The sequence below is a fragment of the Epargyreus clarus genome, unplaced genomic scaffold (assembly GCF_041222505.1).
Source record: "Epargyreus clarus isolate Ecla_fem2 unplaced genomic scaffold, WU_Ecla_fem_2.2 ptg000035l, whole genome shotgun sequence".
Taxonomy (NCBI): domain Eukaryota; kingdom Metazoa; phylum Arthropoda; class Insecta; order Lepidoptera; family Hesperiidae; genus Epargyreus; species Epargyreus clarus.
Genome location: NW_027332240.1, coordinates 9,709,546 through 9,733,041, shown reverse-complemented (window position 1 = coordinate 9,733,041; position 23,496 = coordinate 9,709,546). Strand labels below are relative to the sequence as shown.

The window sequence follows — 23,496 nt, the reverse complement described above, 5'->3', positions numbered from 1 at the left end:
TATCATCCGTTCCACCTGCCCATTTGTGGCAGGATGATATGGGGCACCTGTAATGTGCTTAATGTTATTTTTGGTTACAAATTCCTGAAACTCTTGTCCGGTAAATGCAAGTCCATTATCTGATATCACAAACTCAGGCAACCCATGATCTGCACAAGCCTTCCTAAGCACAGTAACTACACTTTTACTGGACATTGATGGCATAATTTCAATAATAGGCCATTTACTGTATGCATCTACTAATATTAGAAAGGTTTTACCCATGAATGGACCCATAAAATCTATATGCACTCTTGACCAAGGTTTTGTAGCATCTGGCCAATGATGTTCAGTACATGGAGGGTTATTTCTGTTTAACTGGCATAAGTCACAGCTCGCTACCATGTTCTCTATATCACTGTCTAATGAAGGAAACCAAAGATATGCTCTTGCCATCATTTTCATTTGTACGATTCCATTATGCCCCTCGTGCAGTATATTCAAAATTTCTTTTTGCATCACTTTTGGTATAATAACTCTATTTGCCCATAGAATACACTCTTTATTCAGCGATAGGCTTTCTCTTTTTCTGTAATATGGCAATAGTTGATCTTCGACAACTGTTGGCCATCCATGTAACAAAAAAAACTTTACTTTTTTTAAAACTTGATCATTTCCTGTCTCTTTAGCTATTTCCTTTGAATTAATGCTAGTAATGTCCAACTGTTCAAATAAAAATATGTCTTCTTCCTTTTCACAATCATTAGGATTACATTGGGTAGGCCACCTACTCAGGCTATCCACATTTCCCATTTCCTTGCCAGGGCGATAACACAGTGTATAGTTAAAGGTATTAAGTGTGAGCGCCCATCTGAGCATTCTTGCTGATACTAAATCAGGTATAGGCTTTTCTGGACCAAATATGCCTAATAGGGGCTTATGGTCTGTATATATGGTAAATTTACGACCTAACAAATATTGTCTAAATTTCTTTAGGCCAAACATTATAGCTAATGCTTCCTTATCAATTTGAGCATAGCGACGTTCATGATCTTGCAATGTCCTCGAACTCATAATAACTGGTCTCTCTGTACTATCAGACATTTTATGTACTAACATTGCTCCCAGCCCATAGTCACTGGAATCACATAACATTATTAACTCCCTCTCTAAATTGTAATGGACCAGGGTCAAATCTGATGTTAATTGTGATTTTGCTTTTTCAAAAGCTTCTTGTTCTTCTTTTCCCCAATACCATTTAACCCTGTCTTTTAATAATTTGTATAATGGTTGCATCAATGATGCTTTGCTCATCATAAATCTTTCATAAAAATTATACAAGCCTAAGAAAGCTTTTAGTTCTGTTTTATTTCTAGGAATTGACTTTTCTTTGATCTCTTGAACCTTTTCTTTCGAAGGATGAATACCTTCACTGTCAATTTCATAACCCAAAAAGGCCACGCGGTTCACTGCAAACATGCACTTCTTAATGTTGAGCCGCAGTCCAACCTCATTAAGTCTTTGACAAACATTCAGGACACGTTGATCATGTTCTTCCATATTGATGCCAGATATTACAATGTCATCTAACAAGCATGCAACTCCTTCTATGCCCACTAGTAAAGAGCTCATTAACCGTTGAAATATTGCTGTAGCTGCATTCACCCCATATGCCAGACGATTCATCCTCATTAACCCTAAAGGTGTATTTAAAGTAAGTAGTTCTGCCGTCTCTTCATCAACTTTTAACTGGTTGTAAGCATGTTTAAGGTCAATTTTTGTGAAACATTTCGCACCTGAAAGTTGAAAAAAAGCTTCGTTTGCCGTGGGCAAGGGATAACTATCTGCTATACATGCTATATTAACTGTGCTTCTGTAATCCCCGCATAATCTTAACGTTCCGTCGGCCTTTGGCACAATTCTCAAGGGAGTTGCCCAACGTGAATGTTTCACCGGTGTGATAATACCATCTCTGATCATCCTCTTTAACTCGTCAGCCACTTTAGTTCTCAATGGAAATGGCACTGGACGAACCCGCTGAAACACTGGACGCACTTCAGGTCTTACATCTATGTGCACTGTCGGACCACTATACTCATCCATCTTGTTATCAAATAATTGAGGAAATTTATTGTTAACAACACTAACAATTTCTTTATCACATATTGCATTTATTCCCTGTAGTGATATTCCCAAATCCTCAAACCATGTGCGTCCTAGTAGGGCTGGTCCCTTACCGCAGCTTACTAGCAGAGGTAACTTAACTTTTTTTTTATTAAATTCAACGACAACCATTATTTCCCCCTTAATATTTAACTTTTCATTAGTCCAGGTTACCAAGTTACTCTTACATGGTATTAAATTATCAGGAAACATCTCTACATGTCTCAAATAAACACTATATGGTAGAATGGAATGTGCTGACCCGGAGTCTACTTCCATAGCAATCTGTACTCCGTTAACTCTCACATCTACCATATATGGCTTCGACCTCACAGTATTACAATAAACTGCTGTACATGCCCCATCATTCATACCACTGGTATCCTCTTTTGGCTCCTCTAACAAATATTCCATTGCTGTGCCACCTCTTCCATTTCTATATTTGTCCACCTGCATCTTTGATTTTCCGGTACTACAGGCCGCCTTTATGTGGCCTCTCTTATTACATTTATGACAGATCGCGTTTAAAAAACGACATTTCCTGTCTCCATGACGCTTGGCACAGTGTGGACATATTTTGTGACCGTCAGAATGGCCGGTCACTACCCATATTTTACATCGAAATAATTACTAAGAGTTGCTACCTAGTTGCTACTAGTTGCTATTAGTTGCTACTAATTGCTACCTTCGATTAAAAAAAGATAAACTACTTTTTAAGGTGACCGGCCATTCTGACATCAGGATGGCCGGTCACCTATCCAGTGAGTAGAAACTACGCAAATGAATAGAGTTTTTTTGTAATCAATAGTTGCTACCAAATTACTACCTACATATGCATCGTATTGGACTTCAAAGCTTTTAAGGAAAAAAAATTATTACGGATTTAATATAAGAGGACTAAACGCCTAATACGCCTGTATAATTAAAAGAGAAAACCCGAAATTAAACCTATTATGCTTATACATTATACAGGCGTTTAGTCCTCTTATATTAAATCCGTAATATTTTTTTATCCTTAAAAGCTATGAAGTCCAATACGATGCATATGAAGGTAGCAATTTGGTAGCAACTATTGATTACAAAAAAACTCTATTTATTTGCGCAGTTTCTTCTCACTGGATAGGTGACCGGCCATCCTGATGTCAGAATGGCCGGTCACCTTAAAAAGTAGTTTATCTTTTTTTAATCGAAGGTAGCAATTAGTAGCAACTAATAGCAACTAGTAGCAACTAGGTAGCAACTCTTAGTAATTATTTCGATGTAAAATATGAGTAGTGACCGGCCATTCTGACGGTCACCATATTTTGATACTAATTGCATTTACATCCATTGGCTCATTTTCATTCCGTGCAATACCCTGAAATGTGTCTTGGTGCACCACAGTATTTCCCATACATTTATTTAACTGCATAGATTCAAAATTCAAAGCCTGTTGCACTACTCGGTCATAAGTTAATTCATCTAATTTAATTTTCAATAGTTCTTTCTTTAAGCTTTCGTCATTTACTCCAAGAATTAACTGTTCTAATATGCGCCGTCTTATATCTTCGAATTTGCATTTGGAACTTATCTCATGTAAAGATGCCAAAAAACTAGTGATTGATTCGCTTGTTTTTTGTTTTCTTGCATAAAATTTCTCAGTTTCTAATATCGGGTGCGGTGTAGGTACAAAAAACTTGTTCAGTAATTGAACAATTTCTTCAAACGAAACTTCACTCGGTTTTCTTGGTGATAACAGCGATACAATTAACGAAAAGGTTTCTTTTCCACATTGGGACAAAAATAGGGCCCTTTTCTGCACGCTCTCTAAGCTTCCCGCCGCTTCCAATGCGAAAAATAGTTGCTCTCGATAGTTCTCCCAATTGTCCTTCTGGGCGTCAAACTTTCCGGGCAAAACAATATTCGCAACATTTACGACGGACATTTCGCGAAATTTACTCGTCGCCACTGTTATAACTTGGTATTTCGACAAAAATACATTTAATTGCAGGAATGAACACCATTTATTACGAGTGACATATTAGTACAAAAGTAAATCAATATACCCACACTACATCAATTAATCACTACCAACATACATAACAACTCGTATGTTCATCTGCCTGTTTGTATGGACCGATTAATTTCAAATTTGGAATGCAAATACGTATAATTTAAATAAATTAATGTAAGGGTCTTAAAGGGGCATATTATATAATAAAAAAACATTTTTGGGTCTGAGTGTTGTGAGTCACCCTTCCAAAAGAAAGTTCCCTTTTTTAAATATGAGAGTTGCAGACGAGCATGCAGTGACCTGATGGTAAGTGGCCACCGCCGCTCATGGACATCTCTAATCAATCCCAGGCAGGATTATGTTCCTACCTAAGGTCGGCCACAGTTGCGCCGCTGCCCAAGAGGACTAAGCTGGAATGCTTCGGAAAAGTATGTCTCCCTTAATACACCAAACCAGAACACAGCAGCACTTAACACTACGCAGAAATACGCGTAGCGGTGGTGCCGCCGGAGTCGAAGCACAAAGAGTTCTACCACCTTCACGTTTGGGGTTTCTTATTTATTTAAAATTCTTGTACCTAAAGTTGTTCTTGTAACCTTGTAAGCGGTACGAAATCGACTAAATGATGAAATATAGTTGACAGTTTGACAGGCCACAAATGGCCACCAGTTTGTGGCCTGTCAAACTGTCAACTGGAAAAGCAGAGATGTTAGAAAACAATAAAGATTAATAAATAAAAGAAAATCATAATAATAATTCAAATAAAGTAACTAAGTTATGAGTGATGAATATCTATATAAAAGCATATGGACACATGAAACTGTACATATATAATGAGAAAATATGTGTTGACGTTTGGGTCAAGTTGATAACCTATAAGATAAGTTATATGTCGCTGATAGTAAATACCATCAAATTTATTATTTTTTAAGCAGTTATAAAATAAAGTTGTATATATAGTACCTTAAAATCTCGCAAAAAATAAGGTTGGTTGCAAATTTCAAATTAAAATACGTAATATACCACCAGCTCCATGGCTCACTGACGACGTTAGAGTGTTAATAAATAAGAAAAATTCTGCTAAATCGAAATATAAGTCAGATGCCAGCGACGATAATCTCGAACGATATAAATCTGCAAGAAATCGCTGTAATATGATGTGTAGAGATGAAGACCCTAGCAAGGTCTGGAAATTTCTTAAAACATTAGGAATTGGGAAATCAACAAAAAAATCTCTTCCGCACAATCTTGATTTAAACAATTTAAATTGTCATTTTTCCGTCACTTCTTGCATAGATGCCAAAACAAAAGAAAATACTCTTAATCGCCTTTCTCATATTCTCAATCCAAATTATCCACTATTTTCTTTTAGTCAATTTTCGAATCGTGATGTCGAGAGAGCGCTACTTTCAATACCATCTAATGCGGTTGGTAGCGACTGCATTAGCCGTAAATAATACAATTATGTCTGTCTATCTAAAATTACTACAACAAAAAGTTTTTAAAGCTTTTATGTTTGCATATATATGCAAACATAAAAATAATTCGCCAAGTACGAGTCGAACTCGCACATGGAGGCTTCCGTACTACCAAATGTTCATTATTTTAATTCATTTTATGATTTTCAACAATACTTAGTCATATGAAACAACAATAGATGGCGTTGGGGTGATGATGAATGAAACGTACATTTTCAACAATACTTAGTTATATAACACACAAATAGATGGCGTTGGGGTGACGATGGGACGACGATTATACGTAATCAAAGTATAATAAAATTAAAATAAGTATATTAAAATATGTTTTATGGTTCTTATTTGTATTTATTATAATACCAGTTATAGTAGTAAACATATTGTAAAAATTTCAACCGTCTTCCTAATACAGTTTAACAGTTTGATCGAAAAATGCCGAAAAAATCCGGTTTGTTGTATGGAGACCCCCTTTAATATTCAACTTTATTTTATTTTTAGTATTTGTTGTTATAGCTGCCACCGTTATGCCTCCTCTGTCAATTTCATGTGTCTATCTATTACGGTTTAAGCAGTAGAGCCCTGTGACAGACGGACAGACGGACAGACGGACAGACAGCGAAGTCTTAGTAATAGGGTTCTGTTTTTACCCTTTGGGTACGGAACCCTAATTAACAAGAAATAGTACATTACGATACGCGTGGCCAAAGTAGCCTATTTTTGCACGGCGTGAAGTTAGCGCCCGAGCGCAGCGAGGGTGCTAAACGCCGTGCAGATAATAGGCTACTTTTGTCACAGGTATCGTATACTATTTTATAGCTCGTGTGACATAAACCCGCTTATACTTGTGAAGAAATATGAAAAAATATGATAATTATTTTGAAACTTATAAATGATTGAAACAAAAAATTATGAACTAAAAAAAGCAATAAAAATGTGACACAACCAAAACCATTGAAATTTAGAAAATTTAGTAATTATTCTGCACTTGTGATAAAGACAAATCTAACACCACACATACGTCGAAATCTATCAAGCCATTTAGGCTACATACGGGCGTATTAAAGAAACATATGATAAGCAATCACATAATGTACTAATACATAACTAATACTAGTGATACAGTAGAAAATCGATTACCCGGACCTTAGTTATAAATATTCGCGATTGTTCGGATTGTGATACGTGAACAAGTAACTTTGTAATAACCCTTATAGATCAGCCACATTTTGTGTGACTTGTGCATTTAAATTCCGGAAAGTCGCCAAATCGCAACAAAATAGTTACTATAAAAAACAAAAACCCGATTGCTAAAAATATAACCTACGTTATCGCCACAATTTAGAGGAATTCAGCGACACATCATGTATCAAAATTAATGAAGTCGTTTGAGTTTGCCAAAGAATGAAAAATACATACGTAACAAAGATATAGTCGAAAAACATCACCTTCCTAAATCGGTTTAAATAGCTTTTCTTCATAAACTCAATAATCAACAACTGTCAAATACGACAACAAATAGGTCGCTTAGTCGAGATTCTACTGGAGTAGTATTATGGCTAATTTTGATAACGATTCCTAATTTAAATATCTCCTACTGTGTAGCGAAAATAAAACAAACACAGTCAAAACAAACAATAAAATTCGATAAAGCCCAATAGTTAGTCTTATAGTGATGCTATTGCTTAGTATGTACACAATGGCAAAAACATTTATAAATACGTCCAAAATAAAATATTAAAATAATTATAGCTTTAAACAAAATACTCATTACTCACTTTTAATTTTTAAATGGCATTTAAAAGTATGAAACGTTCATAGCTATGTTTATTTTTTTCAACTGTGAGGGTAGTGTATTAATATTCGTACGGTGTAAAAATCGGCTACTTTGGACACAGAAATGCGTGGCTAAAATGCGGGTTTAGGTCACAGAGTGCTATAAAATATTATAATTTGCCAACAATATTCAGTGAAACGGTGTTTCTTAATACTGCATGAAATTCCTTTAAGTATAAAGTCAGAAAAGAAAGAAGGAAAAGTCACCTGAGTCGCAGAAGGTTAAAAAGATAATTATGACAGTTGTATCATTTTAGAGAAACTTAGTGTAAGGGTTAAATAAAATACATGGCATGTTTGATTTAAATGTTTTATAAATAAACACTTTACACTAATAAAAGCAGGACGACATGCTACAATCTATTTTGAAACTATATAAAGTTAAATAAATAAAAGAAGAATATTGTTTTACATAATTTGTGACAGAGAATATAGATGAAAAATATAATGAAAAATATATAACAGAAGGAATTATATTTACGGCAGGGGATGTCCTATATGGTTAACTAAATGCTAGTTTGGTAATTCAAAGTGGTAAAAGCCGGCACCACCACGGCACTTAATAACAGCAGCGTTAAGCGCTGCTGTGTTCTGGTTTGAAGGGTCTGGGAGACATAACTTTCCGAGACATTCTAGCTCAGTTCTCAGGAGTAGCGGCGCATTTGTAGCCGTCCTAAGGTAGGACTCTTAATCGACTTAATTTGGGGTTGATCAGATGGACTGCATGCTCATCTAACATTCTTATATTGTATATATAAAAAATCTTATAAAAAAACTCTTTACTCGTATGTATATGTATTTCTTGTATCTGGACCCATTTGGTTGTGGGAGGCGACTCGTTCCTAAAACAGAAAACAACTTATAATATTCATTTATATATATATGCGCATATATATACATACACTCGACACTCGAAACATTACCCTCCGCAGTTGCGTCACTTAAAGATTAAGCGTAGAGTCAATATGCCTTGATGCTTGCTGTATTTTGGAGCAAAATACACATTGGTGATATTATAGCCTATGCACATATAACCTAGTCAATAACATAGTATTTCATATAGCCTCGCCTATAGTGTTTCGTATTGAAAAGGTCAGGTTAGGTTGGAACATATTAGACAAAATAGAACCAAGCGAGCAGGGCGCGGCAGCGCCCTGCGAGCGGTTGGGTCCAATCCGTATGAATTCAGACCTTACGTTTTACTTTATACTTACGATCACGTTTATACAATTTTATGTTATATTAATATAAACATTAGTATGCCAACACTAAAAAGGGTAAAAAATAACAAAAAAATAAAACCGACTTCTATGTCACTATAAACTAAAAAATAATTGAAATAAATGTTGGTTTAGTAAATATTTCTGTAGTCGGCGCTCATATTGGACACGCTGTTTACGCCGTTATCAAACGAAATGTATTGAGCACCGACTACATAACTGTGGCTTTCTACACTCAACCAACATTTATTTGAATTATTTTTTACTTTGTAGTGACATAGAAGTCTATTTTTTTTATAATATCGGAGTAGCAGACGAACATGCAGTCCACCTGATGGTAAGTGGCTAACCACACAGAATCCTAGTATGGCACTTTGAGTGTAGAAAGCGTCTCTTTAATAAACATTAAATCAAATTTGTAAAAAAAAAAACAAATAGTTACCTTACTGCTCAGGTTTTGGCGGGGAAATTTTAGTTAAATTCACTTCGGAACAGCACCATTCTGTTTCGGAATTGCATCCAGCATCCATCCTTGAATCAATTAAACAGATTATTTAATGGACTTTATGTAATATAAATGTGTAATAAAATACCGCGAATACATTATAATTCTTAAATCCTTGACAACCAACTCCACATGTGTCATAAAACATTTCTTCATATATCACAATATCTCTTTCTCTATTTTGGCCTCCCTCAACAAAAACTCATTTCCCGAACCGGAATTTGCATCGACAAATTCATTATCAGAATCCGGACTTTCCTCCCCACTAACATTTTGGACCTGAGCTTCCGGAGCTGTCGGACAATATTCTCGTGACTCTACTCTACTGGTCACGCAGTGTCCCGAGACACTAATATCATCGGATCAGATCACATTCCTCGGAAGATGAGTTTCCTTTATACACTAATAACTGATCAGCATGCTTTATAACATACATATTTGAATTATCAATATACACATAGAACATACGTGAGCCTAAACATTCTTTAATAATACCCATTTTCCAAGTATGTTTAATACCATTAAGGAAATAATATTTTACCAAGACTTTATCTGCTAGTAAAAAAATTACATTTATTTTGCCATTAAATTGTTTACACTGGTTCGTTTGAGCGTTCAAAACATAATTCTTGGCTACAGCGGATAAAGATGGTGAAGTGGCTACAGATGTTGAAGACAATAGATGTAACCGACAACGATTGCGTTGTCGCTTTGGTGGTTGTCGTCCATTGGGACGACCTATCATCCATTGGGCCGGTGAAAATGCTGTAGTCAAAGGAGTAGAAGCTCTATAGTCAAATAAAAAATTATTTAACATCTTTAGAAAATATTTCTGAGTTGTGTTACTATCCGTCACAGCTTTTAAACATTTTTTACCGTTTTTACGCTTTTTTACGTTTTTTAGTATGTAAAATATCTACACACATCACGCGAGCGCACTGGCGAGGCGTTTTTTTCCGTTCATCCAATTCTTTGGTTTCCATAAATAACTAATTTTTAATTTGTGGTGTACCTACCTCCAAAAAATTTAGTTTTCATAGATGTACCTTGAATACAAAAAGTTTGCGGAACACTGTCGTAAAATACATCCGTCCTCGATAGCGAGATCGATTCAGATGTAAGAGTATTTTACACTTAATAAATGGTGTACCTTAGCTGACTCTCTAAGATGATACCTCCGGACTCTATTTCATATGTCTCGTCATTGCAAAAAGAGGGATGGACACAGAGGCCGTCAACGCCTAAATTTGTTTTGCACGCCTTCGCTTGATTTGTAGTAGCTGGAAGAAGAAAGAAAGAAACTTCTATTAGGATAATTACAGATGATTACCATACCATGCCCATACCATAGCATACCCTTACCATGCGATTTTACGTTTTGACAAATATGACTGTTTTGGTATTTGTTTACGTATTTGGTACAAATTCCAATCAGCGCCCCTAGCGGATTGTACCAGAACTATAGTGTCAGTAACAAAACATTAAATGTCTAAATTTACAAAATGGCGCTTTATGTTTTGTCTCTCTTTTTTGCGAACATGTGAGGCAGACAAGAAGACTTGAGCACTTACTTAACGTTTATTCAGTCTACTAAAGCAAACGGAACAGAATAATAGACTGAGTAAACGTAACGTAAAATTGTGGGATGTTTTGAAAACTTATGGTAAGGGTACAGATGACCTAAGCTAGTTATTATAAAAATAATTGGCCAATTGCGTTCCGAACTCGCCCACGGATGGATCGGTACCACCGTAATATGTATTTACATTTATTTTTTTATTTTTAGCATTTGTTAACTTATTGCCATAGAAGAAACTGATTGTGAAAATTGTCTACCTATTACAGTTCAATAGATAAAGCATGGTCTTTCACTGTGAGCCTTATACGACGACTCTAGTCGCTCAGCAAGCTATGGAGAGAGCTATGCTCGGTATTTCCCTACGCTATAGAATTAGTAACGAGGAAATATAGAGGAAATAGGAGGGTAGGAAGGTCCTCGAATGGAGACCACGTCTCGGCAAAAGGAGTACAGGACGCCCCCCTACCTGGTGGACTGACGACCTGAAGCGGATGGCGGGTAACCGCTGGATGCAGACGGCCCAAGACCGGTCGGAGTGGCGCAGACTAGGGGAGGCCTATGTCCAACAGTGGACTATTAAAGGCTGATGGATGGATGGATGGAGATAAAGCAAAAAACGCCAAAAAAAGCGGTTTCTTGTTCGGCGATCTCTATTTATTTTCATGGTATTCTTATGTTTACATATTTGTTATTGTAGCAACCGAAACGTGAAGGTGGTAGAACCCTTTGTGGTTCGACTCCGGCGGCACCACCGCCACACCTATATCTGCCTAATAACAGCAGTGTTAGGCGCTGCTGTGTTCCGTTTTGATGAGTGTGGTAAGGGGGACATATTTTTCCAAGGCGTTCCAACTTAGTCCTCAGGGGTAGCGGCGCATCTGTGGCCGACCTCAGGTAGGAATATCTAATCCTATCTGGGGTTGATTACAGATGTCCATGGGCGGCAGTAGCCACTTACCATCACGTGGACTGCATGCTCGTCTGCTACTCATATATTATAAAAAAGACACTGATTTATGCTGTAAATAAACGTGGCGGTGGTACTCCACTGGACGAACCAAACTGGTTCTACCTTTCGAAAATTTATACCAACTTTGATCTCCACTGAACATCGTCTTGGTTTCCAGCTGGGATGTGGCAAAACCCACTAACATCAGCGCCAACAATCCTAGATGAGTTATCGATGCCATCTGTAATAATAACATATTCTTTTAGTGTTTTGGTAATCATCTAAACAGGAAAGTCACTTATGTCAAATAAGAGTTAATTTTATTTATAAGGTGTCCAGGGATCAAATCCTAGGCACCTCTGATTATTCAAAGTTATGTGCATACGAAAAATTAATTATCTCTTGCTTAAACATTAAAGGAAAACATCGTGAAAAAACTTGTATAACGGAGATATCTTAAATAGAATAGTTTTCAAAGGTATGTGAAGTCTACCAATTCGCATTTGGCCAGCGCGGTGAACTATGGCCTTATCCTTCTCATTCTGAGAGGATACCTGCGTCCAACAGTGGGGCAGTAATGAGTTAATGATGATAATGATGTGTTTATAAGTTTTTTAAAGCAAGCTTTTTACTAACATCATTTTGTTTTTCTTCTTAAAACATGGGGCATGACATAAATTGATACGCCATATTGGATTTAATACGACGTCACTAACCTAATCGTGTATTGTCATCCAAACCCATAGATCAGTAAAGATTATTCACTCCTAACAAGAAAATGTAACCAGTTTTGACAATTGAAATTGTCACTGTCATCTATTTTCGTGGTCCGTCGTGAAAAATCTTAAAAAAATGTATTTTTTAGAGCATTTACGAATGAAACGATATTTCTCCGCACTTTTCCTTCGATTCCGTGTAATTGCACCACTTATCTGCAGATGTCGGCATTGTTCCGCGTAAATTACACCATGACAGCCATTAAATTAAATGACAAGGCGATGAGATATCTATACTTATCTATGTTCAAACCAAACGTATATGAAATAACAGCAGTGTTATCCTGCTCCTTCTGGTGTAAGCGATGGTACATAGTCATGGGTATTGGCTACTACAATAAAATACCCGACCACATCTTGAATCTCACAGAAAAAGTTTAAACTTGTAATTAAACGGACGCTATGTAAAAAATCGTAGGTACTCTAGGCTGAGTGATTATTTGATTGATATGACGGTGTGGTCTGAAGCAGCCCCAGCTCCACATGTACCACAAGGTTAAGAGCCATTGTATGAAACATTTTTTTTTTTAAAGATGTGTGTTATGGAGTTTTTTTCGCCGTTTCTTCTCCATAAGGAAACATCTTGTGAAGTGGTGGTAGTTGTATAGACTTTCAAAAAGTGCTCTGTAAAGAACCTATTTTGAATAAAAAAAATTGATTTGGTTTTTTGATTTGATTTGATGCGCGTGAGACATACTTATCCGAGGTGTTCCAACTTAGCAAGGGCAGCAACGCATTTACTACGAAACGCAGGTCGAACTATTTTCTAGGGTTGACAACACACCTCCTTGGTTCCTTACCATCAAATAGGCTGTACAAACGTAACATCGAATGATCAGGAGTTGGACGAATGTTATTTTATTATACAGGTAGGAAAAGAGCATGCAGTCCACCTGATGGTACGTGGCTACTGACGTTCATGGACCTCTGATCACCAGGTACGATTAGAGTCCTAGGTTGGTCACAGGTTGTCCCTGTAGTTCCGGGACCAGAATAGGGCTACGGTATCCCCTGCCTGTCGTAATAGGCGACTAAAAGGGGGCTTCCGGGGTTGCGGGCGGCAAGAGTGGGAGCTCGAACCGTCCAGTATGCTACCCCGGGAAGGACGGCGGTATGTGTGGTCGCATACCGTCGTAATCAGCAGATGTTGTGGGAGGAGCAAACGCTCTCCCAGGGCAGAGCCCGATCCAGCCATTGCGCTTGAAGGACTCCGGTTGTGTTCCGTTGGAGATCCCGGAGTTCTCCAACAAGCGCTGAGGACGGCCACCGGGGGGGGGGTTTTAGTGCGGTAAAAATCCCACATAACCCGGCGTCGCTCCCACGTCGTCGGCTAGCTTTTGAAGGTTTCCTCCTCGAAAAGAAAAAAAAAAGGTTGGTCACAGGTACATTGCCACCCCTGAGGACTAAGACCAGTCGGACGGCCTTAATACCACTGGAAAGATGAAGCAGTTAGGGACCTCAGGGAGCTAGGATAAAACAACTGGCAAGAAATTGCACAGGATCGGGAGAAATGGCGACTTCTCGTATTGGAGGCCAAGACTCACTTCGGGTCGACGAGCCACCGGAGTAAGTAAGTACGAGTCCATATATCTATCCAGAAAAAAATTCCAATTTCGTCTTAACATGCTCTGGTCCATGTAGATGCCAATAATTAGTCCATTTGGACAATAATATCCCTGGTAACTTTGATAAAATAATAGGTGCATGTGTATACCTTGTCTCGACTATCGTCCCGGCCCATAGTTTGGACCGCTGCGATGAAATTCACTTTACTGAAAATGGCACGATCTCTTTATGAATTTCTTGAGATACGGGATGTATTTTCCTTATGTTCTATAGGATTTTAGATAAAATGATGTCAGGATTACTAAACTGCAACTATAAAGTAGACATAATTATAATAGGTGAAGCTGCACTAATAAGTAGTGCGAAGACTGCTTCTTTCACGGCTCCATGTAGACAATTTCGAAGTCGCCACATGTTCTCCTTACTAGAGAATTTGCATATCGCTGTAGACTCCTCATATACATTTTGGGAAGTCGGAGAAATAAAGCATTCCTTTCATTCTTAATAGATAGAAGTGACATGCAATATATTTCTTTTAAAAATACAAATATATCACAAAAAAGTAAAAATATTAACTATAGCGACACTATTGTCAGCCAGCAGCCTGCATCGCCACCAAAAGTTATTAAATAAAAGACGGATTTTATTTCAAATAAAACTTTGCTGCTAGAAATCAGGGCCTGATGATGCAGCTGGAAAAAGGCCATAGGAAATTAAGCGATACAACCTTATCGTGTTTGGGTTCGTATGATTCGTTTTATTGGTACTTTGGTGCTAGATGGTAAACAGGGTCTGATGATGCAGCTCGAAGATGGCTATAGGAACTCGGTAATAAAACGACGCAACCCCATCGAGTTGGGGCTCGTATTGACCGTCTTAACGAGTACTTTGGTGCTAGATTCAGACATTTCGGATGTTTATAATGCTTTTTTGATTTGTTACCTCCGTCAATGTAACACGCTTTTATAAAAAAATAGGTCTGATATAAAAACGCAAATATTTAATACATCGGGTTTCAATTATTTTTAACTTTTTAGTTTCTTTTTATTAACAAGTAATAAAAGCTTGTCGTTAAAAATATTTGATTTGATTTTATAACAAATGATGATAATTATTTAAATATATACATAACTTAAAAGAACCTGAGGTTTGACCTGCGCCTGATTAAGAGGCTGGGTTTTGACCGAGCTATCACTGCTTCAGTTTATGATGATAGCGAGATAGATAACATGGAATTGATTACCTTCAACACACGTCGTCACGCAAATGTAATATATAACTGACTGACTGCACCAACAACTGATTTTTTATAAAAATATCACGGTCGGTGTCATTCGACACGGAACCAGTCTTTAAGCTTTGCAAGCTTTTTCATTTGCGAAGATTTATTCAAATATGATGCAATAACTGGTTTTGAAAGTTTTAAGTAATAGATATTTATGAATTAATATAGACAATGTTAGGTATCGAATGAAACAACATGCCAAATATGTATTTAAATGTACTGAATGTTTGGACGTAAAAATAAGTATTTGGTTTAAACCTACTTGAAAAAATAATTTTATGGAAAAAATATTTTTTCGAAATTTTACTTTTAATAACACCAAGCATCAGTTTCTTGGTGCTTGTCACTATTCAAAATTTATTGAAAACCAAATTTATATTCGTTGTTAACTTGTTACTATAAAATAATTTAATTTAAATAGATCTAGCCACATTGCATAAAACCGTCCAATATTAAAACACCGACAACGTAAAAAATAGATGCCAAATGCAGTACTTTTTTATAATATAGGAGAAGCAGACGAGCATGTAGTCCACCTGATGGTAAGTGGCTACTGCCGCCCATGGGCATCCGTAATCAACCCCAGATCGGATTAAATATTCATTCCTAAGGTCGACCACAGTTGCGCTGCTACTCCTGAGCTCGAACGCTATGCTATTACTGCTCATTATTCTAACTACTTAAAGACATTTCATGCAGTATGAAGAAACACACACAGAATATTGTTTGCAAATCAAAATATTTTCTTGTTAATTCCTACAACACATATATGCAAACATAAAAACTTTTTGATATAGTAATTTTAGATAGACATACATAATTGTACTATTAGCAGTCTGTTCGATTTGTTCATCTAAGATAACAAGTTTGGGGAAAATATGTAATATAATTATAAAAGTGATTTTATTGTCTGATTAAAAATCTGTATTTTGTTTTATAATCTTTTGGATATTTTTGTTGCTCATTGACATTTGACATCCTTTGGTCACAAATAACGTCAATCATATCACATGAGGTCGATCAATTCTTCTTGAATCTTGAATGAAATAGCAGACTATCATGCAGCACATGTAATGATGCTGTCACTACTCGTAACGCATCGGTAACCGCATACGTAGACGTAGAGAAAGAAGATGCGTTGCCACATCAGGTGGTAAGTGGCTACGGCCGCCCATGGACATCTCTAATCCACCCCGGATAGGTGCGGTCGGGCACAGATGCCTAAGCTAAGACCTTGAGGACTAAGCAGAACACAGCAGCGCGTAACACTGTTGTTATTAGGCGGAAATAGGTGTGACGGTGGTGCCGCCGGAGTTGGACCACAGAGGTTTCTACCACCTTCACTAACGGCACAATTCTGAACTTATTTTGATGAGTTACATAGAAATCCAAGCGTAGTTTTATCAAAAATTTTGTTATCAATAGTCCATTTTGAATTTTACCAAGTAAATGCGAATATTAATGTAGTGATAAACTTTTAACCTAGATAACGTTAACAGTTTTCTGGGAACTTCAATCGAAAAAGTCAAAAACAAAATAAAATAATTTACATAAAATACATTTATACACAGAGAATTATTATAAAACTAAAACAACTGCTTAAATAATTGCCTATATGGAATCGAATTATGTCATACAGTTAAACTCTGTCAATCCGTCCGTTTCTTAACCACAAGGCAGTGATAACCCAGTGGTTAAGAAACTCGGCCTCTCGATCGAGGGGTCCGAGGTTCAAATCCCAGGCACCTCTGATTTTTTCGAAATTATGTGCGTATTAGAAAATAATTATCACTTGCTAAAACGGTACTATGGCCTAATCCTTCTCATTATGAGAGGAGACCCGTGCCCAGCAGTGGGACAATAATGGGTTGATGATGAAACTCCGTCAATCTCCGTCAAACTCCGACATGTGGCCTGATCGTGGCCTGATGGCCTGCAAAAGTTAAGATGTCATCCGGGATCAGCATAGAAAAATATGTCAATGGGTATCAGTTTCATATTTTATTTATTATATTTTATTATTCACGTTAGGTTTTGAAAGTTTTCGCTTTTTCCGGCACTCCTGGAGTGTAGGAGCAGGAAAACAGGTTTATTTTGGCTAGGCTACAGCTTATCAAGTTACTTAGTTATTAGTTACAGTTTTTCAAGTGTATCTAGCAAGCAAACAGTTTATCTTGGCAAGGCTAACTTTGAACTCGGAAATCTGGCGCCGGATACAGCATCAAAGCGCGTACACCTTGACGTAGTCGACGACCAGCTGGGAGTCATCGTACCAGGAGTCCATGGAGTACCATGAGTCGACGTCCTGGAGAAAGTTCAGCCTGGCCTTTATGGCGCTGTTCCTCCAAGGCTTGGGAGTCGAGTGGTGAGTGATACTCCTCTCTGGAAACTCCGTAATCCCATCCGCCGCCACTCCCAACGATAATCGGAACTGAAACAATTTTATAATATATAAAAAAACGCTTTCTACTCTCACACCCACACTGGGACTCCGTGTGTCGTAGGTGCCGTGGATCCCACACTCAGAAATAATATATATATAATACATCTGCGCGGCACATCTATGGCCGACTTCAGGTAGGAATATCTAATCCTATCTGGGGTTGATTACAGATGTCCATGGGCGGCAGAAGCCACTTACCATCAGGCGGACTGCATGCTCGTCTGCAGATTATAAAAAAAAATACATTCGAAGAACATTAACTATTGCAGTCCCAAAATTGTGCTTTTTTGATATTTTGGAATGGTTAGGCAATAATTTTGCAGGAATTGCTTTAATTGTCAGTATAAAACTATATGTATTATCATTTATGCGGTAAAATACAATATTCATTTACTGCGCTATCGTGACATATTTACTTCTTATAGTCTTACGAATTTTCGATCAGGGCACGTGTCCTGACGCGAATTTAAAATCTTTTACCCATCACAAAAAGTGAACAACGCCTCTAAAGAAGCTTTCGCTTCAACAACGATGAAACTTCCAATACAAGTATTTTGTAATTACTTCCATAACATATTTGTATGACTGATTAATCAATTTCATCACATACACATCATCCAATATCTTAAAAATTACTTTAATCTTTAAATTATAACTTTTGATAAAGTTGATCAACTGTTAACTTAAGATACGTACTATGGACATATTGTCAATTTCTTAAATTCTAAAACGCACAGACAAACATACAGACTAAAATCTAAAAATGATAGAAGTTTCTATTAATACTCACTCTCAGTTCTCCTACTTTTGCAAATATCACATTTTTGAACACGCAAAAGTTATTAGGGTTCCGTACCCAAAGGGTAAAAACGGAACCCTATTACTAAGACTCCGCTGTCTGTCCGTCTGTCCGTCTGTCACAGGGCTCTACCGCTTAAACCGTAATAGATAGACACTTGAAATTTTTACAATGTATATAAATCATGGGCACCTATAACAACAAATACTAAAAATAAAAAAGATGAATATAAAAGGGGGTCCAAATACAAGAAATCAACACCCCTACGTTACTTGTAACGCCATCTTGTTCACTTTGGGTTAACTTTATCAGGTTATCAACGCACACACTGCACACGTATTGTCTAATTCATTATAAAATTAACAACAACCTAAAACTTTATGAACTACATTTTAACACATTTTAACAAACGCTCTATGAATATAAGAAAACATTCGAGTTCAAACACGACGATCAACAATAACATACATGTCGGAAATCGCGGTACTGAGGCGCTTCCGGAGCGCTAGCGCCATCTAGTGGCACTCGATAAAGTTAGTGTTGGAATGCGCCGGTGTGGGAACCGACCGGGCTTGCGAGTAGTTGCGAGCGAGACGAGACTAGACTTTACTGTTGGCGGTCGGCCGGTGCGGACACTAAAATTATCACGCGTTCCTCGAGCTACTTATACCTGCCTACCTAAGTTAATTCTAATCGAAGCAATTCCTGTGTGTTCCTGTGTTGTAATAATGACCACTGAAGCCTACAGAAGATTACGATGAGCGATAAAGAACCACCAATTCCGAAATACATTAGTTAAATATGTTTTTTATTATTAGTTAATAAAGTCAGTTAGAAAGTTATTGATATGATATATAATATTGACGATTATTTAATTATTTATTTATTTTGCTAAGTAAATAAAATGATCAGTCGATATTTACCAGTAAGAATACATTTAATAAAAACGCCATCTTATGATGAAAGCTAGAACTAAAACGAATTCTCATTGAGTTATATTTAAAATAAGCGCCATCTATGATCTAACTGTCATCGATCAGCTATATTCACAAAACCCCAATAGATGTCGCACCACTTAGTTTTTTTGATATTAAACTCTACATCCTATGAGTTAAAAGTTAAAATTGCATAATGAATTAAAGACTAACTAACATTCACGATTCACGAAACGCCGTGAGCCGCGACCTGAATTGACCTGTAGCACTACCATGAGTTTACAAAAGTATTACTCGCTAGCGACTGCGTAAAATAAATGTATGAAAAATTGTACAGCGCCTCTGGTGGTTACTCGTAGAACTAAATTCCGTAGTGTGAGCCACTCGTAACGTAAAAAACCTATCGAAATCAAATCGCTAGCGAATGTCATTATGATCTATTGCCATACAAATTCGGTCCCATGAGTCATTAATTTGACAGACGTCAAGAAATACCGTAACGATAGTAGTTATGTTATTCACTAGCAAAATGACAATAGTTTTCTATTTACAATTTCTATAGTGGCGTTTCTATGCCAACTCATGGTAGTGCTACTGATCTATTTGGGTTTGATCTGCAGATCAAACTCTATAAAATAAAATGAATAAAATAGAATAAATGTTTAAAAAAGTTATAGACACCTTCAGCTTTAATCTGCAAAGTATACACAAAAAATGTATATTTTTAAAAGTTCATTGACCTTGCGGATACTCTTGCCGTTATCTGATCAGAATAATATTTTACACACTGTTTTAACCATCAAGACATCTTTTCGTCACTATAACATTTCCAAAAATAAAAAAAAGGAATTTCGCTCCACCCTAATATATATATATATATATATATATATATATATATATATATATATATATATATATATATGTATAATAAATAATGTGAAAATATAAACGAGGCATGAAAAAAATGTTCGTAAAGTACTCTCTAATCGTATTCGAGTCGTGCGTGCATATTATAGATGGCGTTATGCGCATAACTATTTTCCACTGAATTACCTATATTTCTTTATTGATTTTCCTTGTTGGGTGATATTTAATTTAATTTGTTTTGTTCGATACGATTAAAATTGCAACTTTAAATTAAATATTATTATTACAAACTTTAATTTAAATTTCAAATTTCATAAATTTGGGATTGTTCTGTGTTTATATATATTTATTTTATTATTTTTTTTGTATTTGTTGTTATAGCGACCATCATTATGCATCGTCTGTAAAAAAATCAAGTGTCTATCTATTACGGTTTAAGTCCTGTGACTCACGAACAGACAGCGGAGGGTTTCGTTTTATCCTTTGAGTACGGAGTCCTAAAAATCATTCTACAAGATGGCATTATAGATATGTTTCAGTATATTTGAGTTATAGGGAAATAACATTATTATTTTCCAAAGCTAAAAATCAATCTAGTAACTTTGCCTGAACGCTCCATAAGGCGCTTTCTCTCGCCTCGAAAATCGTTAATCCTGAGGATATTGATAAGGACGATGCTACAAAATTATTAAAATCGTGTATGGTCATCGGTTTTTGATAATTCTTCAAAATATTGAATTAAACTGAACGTTCAAAGTGGATGGAAATCGGGCTCAACCCAAGCTAATAAAAGCGTGTTAAAAATGCTGTTATATATGGAGTAATTTAAATTAAGCAAAATCTTGTGCGGAAATTTAATCATTGGTTATTGAAATATCATATAGAATTTAAAACAAAATAAAAAGATTTTATTATAATAGAGATATCAACGTTTTTTACAAAAAGGTACCCTCGGTACAACATAGGCGCCTGTACCCTTACCAGGAGTTTTTACGTTTCGACAAATATGACTGTTTTGGTATTTGTTTACGTATTTGCCCATACAAATTCCAATCAGCGCCCCTAGTGGATTGTGTCAGTAGTGGATAGTGTTATTATTTATTTTTATTTATTGTTTAATATTACGATTAGCCTTGAATTGTGTAAGAAAAATAATTATTGTAGTTTTCTTAAATTGTTATATTTCGCAAAGTTTTCCATTAAATATATATATATATATTTATATATATATATATATATATATATATATATATATATATATATATATATATGTATAATAAATAATGTGAAAATATAAACGAGGCATGAAAAAAATGTTCGTAAAGTACTCTCTAATCGTATTCGAGTCGTGCGTGCATATTATAGATGGCGTTATGCGCATAACTATTTTCCACTGAATTACCTATATTTCTTTATTGATTTTCCTTGTTGGGTGATATTTAATTTAATTTGTTTTGTTCGATACGATTAAAATTGCAACTTTAAATTAAATATTATTATTACAAACTTTAATTTAAATTTCAAATTTCATAAATTTGGGATTGTTCTGTGTTTAATAATAACATTGCAATGACTGTTATAAGTTATTATTTTATTATAGTTAATAACTATTAACTACGATAATTTGTTATCAATTACATAGTTAACTAACTATGTAATTGATAACAAAAGTAGTGATAGCCTAGTAGTTAGAAACTCGGCCTCTCGACCGAGAAGTCCGAGGTTCAAATCCCAGGTATGCACCTCTGATTTTCTTAATTTATGTGCGTATTAGAAATTAATTGCTCGCTTCACCACGGAAAAGCTACTGCCACCCATGAATATGTGTAATTGACTCCAGATGAAGCAGTGATAGTCTGGTGGTTAAGAAACGCGGCCTCTCGGTCGAGGGGTCCCAGGTTCAAATCCCAGGCACGCACCTCAGATTTTCAAATGTATGTGCGTATAAGAAATTAATTATCACTTGCTTAAACGGTGAAGGAAAACATCGTGAGGAAACCTGCATACCTGAGAGATTTATAAAAAAAAAAATCTCAAAGGTATGTGAAGTCTACCAAAACGCACTTGGCCAGCGCGGTGGACTATGGCCTAATCCTTGTCATTCTGAGGGGAGACCCGTGCCCAGCAGTGGGACAGTAATGGGTTGATGATGATGATGATGACTCCAGATAAGATTAGAATCCTGTCTGAGGTCCGCCACGTATGTGTTGTCACCCCTGAGGACTATGTTGGAACGTTACAGAAAAGTGTTTTATATAATACGAGATTTTGCCCGCGGCTTCGCTCGCGTTACGAAGTAATATTTTCATTCCCTATTTTATCCCCTTGGGGGTAGAATTGATCAAAATCCTTTCTTAGCGGATACCTACATAATACATCATAACATCTACCTTCATGCCAAATTTCAGCCCGATCCGTCCAGTGGTTTGGGTTCTGCGTTGATAGATCACTATGTCAGTCAGTCACCTTTGAGTTATATATATTTAGATAGGACTAGCAGACGGGCATGTAATCCACATGACGGTAATTGGTTACTGCCGCCTATGGACATCTGTAATCGTCCCAGATAGGATTAGATATTCCTACCTGACGTCGACCACTAAGGGTTAAGCTGGAATGCTTCGGAAAAGTATGTCCTTACCACAACCTTCAAACCAGGACAGCAACGCTGAACACTGCTGTTATAAGGTAGAACAAGGTGCGGCGGTGGTGCCTCTAGAATCGAACCACAAACGGTTCTACCACTCTCGAATTCTAATGTTACGCATTTTAATTTGAAATTTGCAATCAACCTTATTTTTCGCGCGTTTTAACATACTATTTATACAACTTTATTTCATAGCTGCTTAAAAAACACTAAATTTGATGGTATTTACTTTCAGCGATATTTTACTTATCCTACAGGTTATCGACTTGACCCAAACGTCAAAGTATATTTTATTATATGTACCTACTGTACCCTTAGTATGAGTTTTTATGTTTTTACAAAAATATCGGCGTTTTACGATCAAAAAACGCATATTAAATACCTGACCGTTATTTGAAACTTTATCGTGAGAGATGTTTTTGTTATCGCTTGGTGGGAATGGACGCCAATGTGACAATATTAATATTATAAATTTTTGA

The 23,496-nt window shown here is 36.4% G+C and overlaps 1 long non-coding RNA gene across 1 annotated transcript; it reads right to left on the bottom strand.

The window, feature by feature from the left end:
- Positions 1–7,995: 7,995 nt before the first annotated feature.
- On the bottom strand, positions 7,996–15,314 carry LOC140756667 (uncharacterized). The gene is made up of 5 exons (XR_012103909.1): positions 15,285–15,314; positions 11,844–11,940; positions 10,322–10,451; positions 9,109–9,197; positions 7,996–8,288 (listed from the first exon to the last, which is right to left on the bottom strand). It is a non-coding gene; the product is annotated as an uncharacterized LOC140756667 (long non-coding RNA).
- Between the last annotated feature and the right edge of the window lie 8,182 nt (positions 15,315–23,496).